General features: G+C 43.4%; 1 long non-coding RNA gene across 1 annotated transcript; it reads right to left on the reverse strand.

Moving 5' to 3' along the window:
• Positions 1-9,513: 9,513 nt before the first annotated feature.
• On the reverse strand, positions 9,514-11,453 carry LOC102033888. The gene is made up of 2 exons (XR_265366.1): positions 11,309-11,453; positions 9,514-9,978 (listed from the first exon to the last, which is right to left on the reverse strand). It is a non-coding gene; the product is annotated as an uncharacterized LOC102033888 (long non-coding RNA).

The following is an 11,453-nucleotide window of genomic DNA, read 5'->3' on the forward strand; positions in this document are numbered from 1 at the left end:
CACAGCTCTCCCTGTAAGGGGAAACATCGTTCCTCCTGTGAGGGGAAACACCTGACGGCGAGGGGCGACACAGCTCTGCCTGTGAAGGGAAACACCTGACAGCCAGGGGTGACACAGCTCTCCCTGTGAGGGAAAACATCGCTCCTCCTGTGAGGGGAAACACAGCTCTCCCTGCAAGGGAAAACACCTGACAACCAGGGGTGACACAGCTCTCCCTGTGCGGGAAAACATCGCTCCTCCTGTGAGGGGAAACACAGCTCTCCCTGCAAGGGAAAACACCTGACAACCAGGGGTGACACAGCTCTCCCTGTGAGGGAAAACATCGCTGCGTCTATGAGGGGAGAGCACCCGACCCCGAGGGCTGGAAAACACTCCAGCCGTGAAGGACGCGAACCCACGTCCCTAAGGGGCGGCTCCCACGGAGCCCTCACGAGGGTTATTTCCATCTCTGTTTCAGATTAGAATTACGTGCAGAGAGCAGTGTCCAAAGGGCACCATCTCCTCCTCCAAGGCTGGTGTTGCCACCATCCATGGCACAGGTGAGCAGCTTTCCTAGGCATTTACAGGAAGTCATTGAAAACAAAGCATAAGAAAAAACCCTCAAATTTGCCTTGGGCTCCCCTCCCTGAATGCGGCTGGGTGACCAACTTACATCTCCAATCTCCACATGACTTTAAAATCTTCACCTGGAGTTTGAACAGCCCATCAAAAATCACAGTTTGACTTCACATTGTCATATTATCAAGAGATACAGGTAAGTTAACAGCAACTTTACAATAAAAATCAAAATAATTTTATTTGCTGTCTCCATTAAGTAATCTCCATCCACGTGCACCTTGTGTTCTACAGTAATACAGCATAACCTGACTTGTTCACAGGTTTGGATCTTAAGACTACAGGGAGGTTCAAAATAAAGTCCTAGAAAAGTAACAAAATTATTTTTCCCAGACACACAGGTAAATTAGAGAAACAGACACTCAATTCAGCACAGAACACAAATATTCACATAAAACCAAAAAGCTTCCAGTGTGACAGGGAATAGGAACATAATGGGCAAAACTTAATTTGCTTTACCTATATAGCACATTAAATCAAATCTTTGCCTTTCACAGAGATCATACATTTTTCTAATGTGGAATCAGCACCATTTTGTTTTGAAAGAGGAGGATTCCACAGAAGGAGGAGCAGAACACAGAAAATCTTTTGTAATTTGCTGCCATCTGGCAGCAGTGAAGAGCAAGACCAGTAAAAAAGTAGATTTATAGTAGAGTTTATTGCACTAAAAAGCCACACAAGCCTTGAAAGCAGAACTTATCCTGGTGCTGATGACACTTTGCTACCTACAGATTCCAGCACTGGCAACAGCAACATTTTTTATCACTACAGTCTTTGACATTTCATTTATTTGTCATAACATCTTGTCCCTCTTTCCTTAGACAAGTCCAACTTTCTCCTTATTTCCTGACAACTAGCAGAAAACTCCTGAATGTAATACTGTGAAACATTTAATATTTTGCTGTCTAAGTAATCAATATTAGAAACCAAAGGTTACTAAAATGCTAATTAGCAAGAGAGCTATAGCACACATTACCAAAAATGCAGGCAGCCTGCATGGAGTTCTGAATTTCCCTCCCACTTCCAGCTGGTTATTCCAGGGTGGTGGCACTGGCCTAGGGAGAACCAGTTGGCTGCACTTCCCAAAGCTCCAGCCAGTTGTAAAAATAACAATAACACATTTCACCACCAGAACCTCTGCCCCTCCTCTGGGCATAAAGCCTTTAAAAACCTCCCAGCATTCACTCCAAGCACTGTAAAACTTTCCCACAACACTGGTTTTTAGCCATGGCATGAAAAAGGGTATAGTCAAAATTATTATTACTGGAAAGCAGCAAAACCCAGCAGTAGTGCCCTTGCAGCTGAACACCAGGGACCAGCACAAACAAGGCTTTGCAAGCAGCAGCCTTGGCACATCAGTGACAACAGCCCCACAGTACCTGGGCAGCAGAGTGCCTCCAGGAGCAGGAAGCCACAGCCACAACAGAAGTAAAACCAGGACTGAATACAGCCATGGTTTAAAGGCAAAAGCTCTGCTCAGCCCTCACTTAAGAAGAGCTCCTGCACCAAAGAGCAGAGGGGCGTGGGTGGGTCCCAGGTGAGGCTGGTTGGGAGGGGCAGAGCTGTTGGTGCCCTTGGCTCTGGCCAGCACCAATAAAAGCAATTTTGGTTAAAGCATCTCAGTTATTAAGCTTCTGGGCTGGCCATTGGAAAGTTGTAGCTTCCTTATTTATGCTGCTTGTTCATCTCTGGTACAGAATAGGTAGGAAATGAGCTTTTTGATTCTTTTACTAGCCACTACTGCTGCTATCTCTGTGTGGCTGTCACCTCACACCACCACACACACCTGATGTTTCCCACTCCCAAAATGACTGCCTTTGGCATTCACATGGATACCCCATCAGGCACAAAACCTCCCACCTTGCTGTCTTGATTCATCCTTCACCTTGAAACTGCACTGTTTTTCTGCACCATTTTTAGGCGACCTGGCTGCTCCTCAAACCTGGTGTGATTGCATTTCTCTCCCCTGCTACTTCTGATCATAAAAGTTTCTTGATGTATCTTTAGCTGTGCAGCTCTGTCTATCTGAATCAAACTCTAGACCTGATTCACTTGCAAACTGTCCCCAGATGATTTAGATGAGTGTTTCCCAAAGGACACCAAAGCCTCCAGATAAATAAATAATAAAGATGCTTCTTCTGTTGCCAGGTTATTGCTGTTACCTAGGGAGCATGGAATATCAGGGAAGCCTTGTAAGCTTCATTTGACCTTTCCAGCATTTTTTCCCTTATTTTCTGTAAACGGTAATGCACATCAGATTTTATTTTTCTGTCCTTTAAGGTAATGCACTGCTGTTCCTTTATGTCTTCTTCTTCAGGCTAAATTATAAACTTCTAACCTTTTTCACTAGACTTCCTCTTTTCCTCATTCCTAAATTTACTCCTCATTTCTGAATGAAAATTAAGGGGATTGCTACCTCTACTTCAAAGCTGTTCGAGCTTCTTCAGGGTATTTTTTGCAGTCCTTATTTACATAATATCTAAATATACTGAAACCTGTAGAGGGCTTAATCTCCCAGTTTTTCCTCTTTTCTGGCTAGCAGGAATTTAGCACTACAGATTATATTTGGAAGTCTAAAGGGCAAGACAGGCACAAAGAGGGATTCTTTGAGAGCTTTATTCAGGTGGTTGAGTGATTAATGGCTTTATAGCTGAAAACCCAGCGTGACAATAGCACAGGGAGGTGACCTGGTTACAGCACTTGTCTCCTGATCCATTTATACTCCAGGATCCAAATCCAGGGATGTGATCCATGTGGGAAGAACCCCCCACCTGTGCAGCAGCCCCTGAGCAAGGGGAGAGTCTTGCAGGGTGTGAGTCACACCCACACAGATCAGATTTCAGGAGTGCAGTCAAACTTGGTGTGCACAGGAGCTAAATTCGTCCCTCGTGCTCCAAAATCCCGGACTGCTTACATAAAGTGACACGAGTGACACATACAAAATTGTGAGCCTGTTATTTTCCTCTGGCTAGACTATATTGTTCAGATTTTGTGTTATTTTTTGTTTTATTTTTGTGTCATAGCCTGATTCTGTAGGGCATGAAGACCTATCGACTCTTTCTCTGAAAGGAGCTTTTATTTTTTAAGTTGGACAATAAACCTCTAAACCGCCACCAATAAAACCACATGAAAACAAAGTTCAAAGTTTTTCAGCCTAAATTAAGCTTTTAAAAGTATTTTCACTGATACATAAATAAAAAGAAAGAATTTTCAGGTAAATCATTCCTAGTTGGTAGTTGTGAAGTTTTAATCTGAATTGATAATAAGAAACTAAACCACTGGGTAAATATAAGTACTTGCTATGAGGAAATCAGCCTTGGAAACTTGCATCACCATTGCAAAGTTCTTTTAAACTACAAAATGTTGGGAATTAAAACATGAGCATATGAACTGATGTGTCCTATGGCAAAAAAAAAACCAAAACCATAAACCATCTCAAACAAAAATGTGATGGATAAACTATTGAGTACCAAAGCACAGGAATCAGGTGGAATTTGGGGTTAAGTCTGTCAGTTGTCTGCTGGCATGAAAGGTCAGGTCAGGCTTGGCTTGATGACTAAATCCAAACACAAACCAACCTACTATAACGCCTACATTTAAGTTGTTTTGATAGGAAAGCAGATTGATCCAACATTTGATTTGTGAAATAACCATTCACAGCAAACTCATTAACATTCGAGGAAAACATTGAGATTCTGCTGTTCTGTTTTCTCCTCTTGCACATGCTGAGGAGGAGGAGGAGGAGATGTGGTCATTTAAGGCAGTAAGTTTTTATTCCCATTGAAACACAGGAAATTTTAAGCATCACCCTTCCCACAGCTGCCAGAACAATGCTGTCAAATTTAGGGAGGATTCAGGGCTTTACAGAAGATCTAAGAACACACAAAAGAGCGTGGGTTGCTAAAGGAATGGTTTCTCAGGGAGGTGGGTTGACAGCATTACATTTTGCAGCTCTGTGAAACTACTTGATTCATTCTCCTTAATTGCATTAGACCTTTATTTCTTCTCAAAAGCAACAAAGAGAGAATAGTGAGTATTTCAGAATCTTGACCTGTATTAGTGCAGCCTGTGCCATCAGAGGAAGTCTCACCGAATTGATCACTGCTTCACTACTTGTTGTTGGATAACTTCTGGATTTCATTCTCCAAATTTGAACATATGACCAGCTCTCATCAAAAGTATGACTCAAAGACATTTACTTGTGACAAATTTGGTGAAAGTCAGCATCTGGGTGAAGAAAAATGCCCTCTTGCATTCAAAAGGAGGGATGCTGTCAGTCCCAAACTTTCATCCATTTTTATAACTTGTTGGCACTTTCCCCATCCAACCTAGCAGAAACTTTAGTGGTTCTGATAAAACAGGAAGAATCAGCATGATTTTTGTAGACCACACAGGTCTGTATAATCATAGATGGCAAAGAGGCTTTGTTATTTCTCACACAGAAGATCTCAGGGCACTAAAAAAATTCCCAGATAAGAAGTTAACAAAAATCCAAAGGGAACAACTTTTCACACTGTGCATGAATCAGAAATTACTGCTGCAGAACATGAGGCCAGAACATAATGAGCTTAAAAAGCAGATGAATGAGGGGATGAAAAACTCATTTAGCACTATTAAACAGAATGAAATAGCCTGTGACTCAGGATGTCTGTCTGTGAACTAAGAAAATTGAGAGTATGCAGGGGGAAGTAAGATTGTATGCATGCCCAGTTCTTAATCTTTAGTTCTGAGTTTTAGTCTCGTCACAGGAAAATGTTCTTGCACAATTCTGCAGCAAAGACTGAGGCCAGCCTGAAAGAAACTGAAAGCTTTGCAGAGAGAAAAAGGCACAGAGTCTGGGAATCTAGTGAGAAAATAAGACTACCTAAGTGATTACCTAACTTCAAAAAAATCACAGCGAGGGCACCTGAAGGAAATAACTCTGATGGTACCAGCTGCTCCCTGAAAAGCCCCTGGAGAGCTGGTGGATGCCATCCCTTGCTCTGCGCAGTGCAGGATTGGGTCAGGACTGCTGGCCCTGGCTGGCAGGGCTGGCTGTGGCTGCACTCAGACTGCTGCAGCTGCTGCGGTGCAGAGCTGCTGTGCACACCCAGCTCTTGGGTGCTCTGAACTTGGTACCACCTCTGGCACCCCTGGCACCACCCCAAATTTGCTTTGCTCCTGACTTCCCATCTCCAAACTCCCTGCTTTTCAGAGGTGCTAATTTGCTGGGGATATTTAGGGGTAAGCAGAGTGATTCTGGCCCAGTTTCTTCTAATTTCAGAGCCTGTCAAGCCTCCAGCTAATACCACTCCAGATGCTGATGGCTCTATCTTTCCCAGGCAAAGGGGGCTGGAATCTCCAAGGACAACCATTTTTCCAGCAATGCCTTTGGGTAAGCAGATTAATTCAGAGCATGGCTACAGGATTTGAACAGGCATTTGGCAAAGCCAAGAAAGCATGAATCAGGTTCTGTATCCATCCATTGCAACGCTACTGAAAAGGAAAACGCATGGGGGTTGTAGATAGTGGTATCCCAGCCACAGTGAACGCCCACTGGATTGTCCTGCAGAGCCCTCTCTGGAGATTACAAGCTGTCTTTTTCCTGCTCTTTTTGATCTGTTTCTCACTTGAGTTTTCTAAACCCCCTGAGTTCTTTCACCCAGTTCTCAGTGCTCTGCCCAGCAGAAGGGCAGCTGCTGCCTTTGTACTAAGCAAGGCTCAGTTTTCCATTGGGCTTGGCCTCGAAGTAACAACACACAAATGTGGCAAAAGCAACTTTTTCCTCTCCCAGGGATATCCCTGAATTTACAGGCCTCCTGTGCTCCTTAATTGGAACATTCCTTCTATCCTAAACAGCCTTTCTGACAGTTGTATTTCCAAGGTTGTAAGGAAGTGTTAATTTACAGTCATTGTTTCACCTTGAACTCTTCCTAACGGCATACCTGGGACAATAATAAATTTCCAATTTACAATTCCCTGAATCCTGGTGTTAGTCAGCAGGCCCAGCACTACCATAATCATGTCCCTGACATAATTACACTTATTATCTCCACATTACCAAGGCATAGACATAGACAACATGCCAGGTTAGACCAAATGAACACCAGAGAGCTCTGAGTTTGTGCCGTGTGATCCTCCCAAAGGTTTGTTAATCTGCTGGGTGTCTCCCTAACACTCCATGAGAGAAGCTGCTGCTTTAGAAATGTGCCAAAACGTCTCCCATGCAGATTCCATGCACAAAACCACTCAGCCAGAAGCAAAGGATAGAGAATTCTTTAGCAGGAGAGAAAGGATTGGTTTGCTTAAGGGAATATTCAAGTGAGATTGCTTCTCCTCCAGAATTCATAAATATTTAAATACTTCTGATCCACATGTCCAAAGAGTGAACACACAATCCACCCACAGAACTAAAGCCTGAACAACTACTTGAGCTATGGCCATGATAAACACAATTATTTGTGCTGAATGCTGCTTGAAACAAGACTGAAAACCTGAGCAAAGATTTTTGGTTATTATTTGATTTATCCTGCATTGGGAAAGCAGACCTTATATTTTTTTAAAATTTTATTTTTAGATAGACATTGCCGATTTTTCATCTTGACAAGGAATAGACAAACCAGAGAACTGCAGATGAAGGTGCAATAGATGCATTTGCCACTTAAAACCAATAAATATGATCATCCACCCAGGCACTTGGGGTAAGGTGTGTCACAATCCTCTCTGGCAAACACAGGGCAGCTGCATGAGACTCCCAAGTTCCATAATGAGCAGTTTCTATGTGAGTGACTGCAGGCTGCCAAGGGACTGTGTTGCCTTGATTTCCTAGAACAGCAGAATCCCTAGGAATGACCTTTGTGAGTTCACTGTCATCATATGCTCCTCTGGGGCTGGTTTCAGTTTGGCAAGAGAGTGAGACAGAAAAATCCATTTCAATGGCTCAAATGGAACAGAAAAGTAACCCTAATGTCTATTTCCCCAAAGTTGGCTGCATTTCTGTCATGTCCAATGAATTATTATTTATTTCAAATAGCTGTGAGTAATTTGGAAAGAACCTCTTACAAAGAGGCTCAAGTCTATTGCTTTTTCTCCCCGCAGGCACAATAGTTTCCAGGGATATCTTTGGGAGTTTCAGACATGTAGAGGAAACAGCTTGTCACAGACAGAATCTCTGCTGTGGATTTGGGACAATTATGCTTTCCAAATCTTAGGCAATAAGGCACCAAAAGAGAACAAATCCAGGGAGTGGAGAGGAAAAAACACTTTTGCTATAAATTAATTTATTGCACCAAGGAGAACTGAGGTCCTGTTCTTGTACAAAGCCTGTCCATTGTAAGCACAGTGACCCACTAAGTTCAGCTGGAATAGAGCAGAGGCCAAACAATATCTTGTGCATGGATATAATTGAGGATGGATTTAACTCACAAACAGAACCACTGGGAATGTAAAGTGAAGGATAACAATGCTGCACCTATTTGGTCAGGCTTGTCTATGTAATAGAGTTTTAAAAATTATACAGGTGCCCATAATAACCCTTTAACCACTTCACAAGGGCCTCTTATTTCTGCTCAACAGAAATGTTCCACTCACATTAGAACACACAGATCCAAACAGGCATTGCAGAAAAAGAACAATATTCAGCGTATGTTCTGTAGGTGACACGGAACCCGCCTCCCCATCCAACTTGAAACATGTCATGGAGTATTTAGACAGCCTTATTTTAGGGACCTAAAATTAGTTCCTCTGAATCACACTTTAGAAGAACCTATTTTTGTCCCATACTACATAGGAAACTTTAAGTTCTTCATTCAGATGCTGTAATTACTCTTGCCCTCATCCCCCAAATAGACAAAGTCTCTGTAAAATAGAAGTTTATGTGACAGGGATGTTTCTGAGTTGCCTCTTTGGCATCTTTCAGCAACTGACCACTTTAGAAACACAGGGCTGAGGGAAAGTCTGAGGATCCTCATCTAAAAGCAGCTATTCCTCTTTATTCCTGTGGTGGTGCTTAGTGAGATATGGGGGGGTCATAGACTAGGACAGGTATGATACAGTTAATATGAAGCTCCTCTTGGATTGGCTACTCTTTTCCAAACTGGAAAATCATAGAGTGGTTTAGGTTGGAAAGGAGCTGAAAGCCCATCCAGTTCCACCCCCTGCCATGGGTAGGGACACCTTCCACCATCCCAGGTTGCTCCAAGCCCTGTCCAGCCTGAACTTGGACACTTCCAGGGATGGTGCAGCCACAGCTTTCCTATTCACAGAAAAGAATTTCTTGTGTGTATCTCATCTAAACCCATTATCTTTCAGTTTGAAGCCACCCCCCCTGTCCTGTCACTCCAGGTCCTTGTGAAATGTCCCTCTCCATTTTTCTTGTAGGCTCCCTTCAGGTACTGGAAGGGCCTCAGGTACTGAAAAATGGATGGAAATCTGTCACTCAAACATTATCCAACTTGGGTGGAAAAGGACAGATGGGTCACTAAGGAAAACATCTGTGCTAAGTAGTCCCTGGGGAGCTGAGGCAGCAGGAAGCAAAGCTAGGTGACAAGATTCCCAAATCCCAAATGCCAGTGCTGGTGCTGGCTGCCCTCGGGCATTGCCCAAGGAGGGAACATGCAGACAACCCCCAGCATGACCCACGCCACTGGCAGCACTCAAAGTTCCTCATGAATGGGAAGATTGTGTTTTTCTCACAACTACTCCGCTCGGATTCATCAGCTCTCAGGAGGCAATGCCAAAACCAACAGGTGGCTGCCATATTTGGGCTGCTGGCAATTCATATTCCTCCTACTTAATGGGAGAGGAAGAAGCTGTTGATGTGAAGTGGCACAGACGGGTCCTGTGTTATGAAAGCCCCGTCCTTCATCATCTGACTCGGGAACCAAATGTGCTCTCACACACTGCTGCAGCCAAAACATATTGCAAACTTGAACAACACATTTATTTTTGACTCACTTGGCAAAATGTATCTCTTTTTTTTTTTCTCTTTTTAAAGAGCAGAATGGCGGCATAGCAGGGAGGGGAAAGGATTAGGTTTTTTAAATAATTACTAAATGTAATTAGTAAATGAACAGAAAATACATTCAGAAAGCAAGTACTGCAGGTATGCTTACTACTGTAATTATGAATGGAGCAGGAATCTCCTCTCCCCTTGTTTCAGACTCTGAAAACAGGAATGGAAGAGATCAGATGAGTTAGTAGGATGGCTGTCAGAGGTGCTGTGGTGTAACTTGGCATGGTTTTCCCCAAAAGGTGAGTGTTTAATCCTGCTGGAAGGCATTCATGTGTCTGAGGCCACAGCTGAGAAGGCAGCTTGTTGGCTCAGACAGAACAGGCTCCCTGAGGTCAGAGGTGTTCACTCACATGCCAAATACTCCAAAATGCCTGAAAAATCAAGCCTTAGTTTTAACTTGGGTTAGAAAGGGCAGGAGTCATTTTTTATAACATGGCTACAAAGCAACAGAAAGCAGCTGGGAAGCTCCTGATGTATCTGCCAACTTCAGCTTCAGAAAATTAGGCTAGAATTTTGATTTTTTCCCTCTCCAAGTCCAAACAAACTGCATGCTTCAAATTTGGAAAACACTTTCCCACATTGGAAATGTCTGAACAAATCACCATTGTGATTATCAAGAATTGCTGCTAAGTGACAGAAAATAAGTCATTTTAGACTTTTCAATTTCAATGCATGCATATTTTCCACTAGCTATAGACATTAGTTTTTTATTACAACTTTTGGGCCAGTTTATTCTTGACTGAATTGGTGATAACACTATTCATTTCATATTGTTTATTTCTGTTTTCACCAGAAAAATGCTAAACCAAGATGTACTTTATCCCCACGGAAAGTTGACCATGACCAAGTTTTCATTTTTAATTCCAGCCAGAAAGGGCAGAGATTAATCTATGATTGTTTTGCCACATGCAGTTATGGGGCAACACAAGCGTAAAGTCCCTGTGAAAGATGGCAACAAATTGAGTGAAGTCCAGCTATTTTGTAATCATGTAAAAGTTGATAGATGTGACCCATGAGATCATGTGATACAAAATCTTCTAGGAATGGAAGGGCATTTCAGAAGGATGGGACACTACACAAAATCCTGGTGCTTCCTTTATTAAAAATACAGGTCTAGGAGGGTGAGGAAAGTAGATGATGCACTCCTTGGGAAGATGCCATGATGCCTTTGCCTGTCATACTTAAGTTTTCTGTGGTGTTTCTCCTCTCCCTATCGTGTTCCAGAATTTAGTTAGCTGTCTTTTTTTTTTTTTAATTTTAAGCAGAGCTAGTTTGAGCATAAAGATCAGAAAACAGGATTTGCCCTTGTCAGTAGCTCTAAATCTAATCAGTTTGCAGCTGTTGTATGGCCACGATGTAACTCTTGAGGGAAAATTCAATTATATTAGGACAGCTGGAGATAACAGCTATCAGTGCTGTTATCACATATCCCTCAGCAGTTTATCCCACACCCACGGCCCGCGGGCGAGCTCTGCGCTCCTGACTAGCGTTATTATTTCAAATAAGCCTCTTAGGCAGCCGCGCAATCTGCTATCAAACTCCGGGGCTAATTACAGCACCAGCGAATCAATTAGGCTGGCAAAGACCTCGGGATCATCCAGTCCGACAGACCGCGGCACTGAGTGTCCGCTCTGGCCCCGCACCTCTCCAGGGACGGGCACTGCCCCGTTACCTCCAGCACCCGCCCCATCCCCACCTCACCCCGCGTGTTTTTGAGCGAGAACCAATGCTCGGTTCCCTCCCGATGAGCGCAGCCGGCGGGTGAATGTTTTCACTCCCAATTACGCGTCCAGGCGGCGGCAGCTTTAGCACAAGGGCTTTTCCCCCAACCGCAAAGCCGCAGAGC

Source organism: Geospiza fortis, unplaced genomic scaffold, assembly GCF_000277835.1.
Source record: "Geospiza fortis unplaced genomic scaffold, GeoFor_1.0 scaffold275, whole genome shotgun sequence".
In the NCBI taxonomy this organism is placed as follows: domain Eukaryota; kingdom Metazoa; phylum Chordata; class Aves; order Passeriformes; family Thraupidae; genus Geospiza; species Geospiza fortis.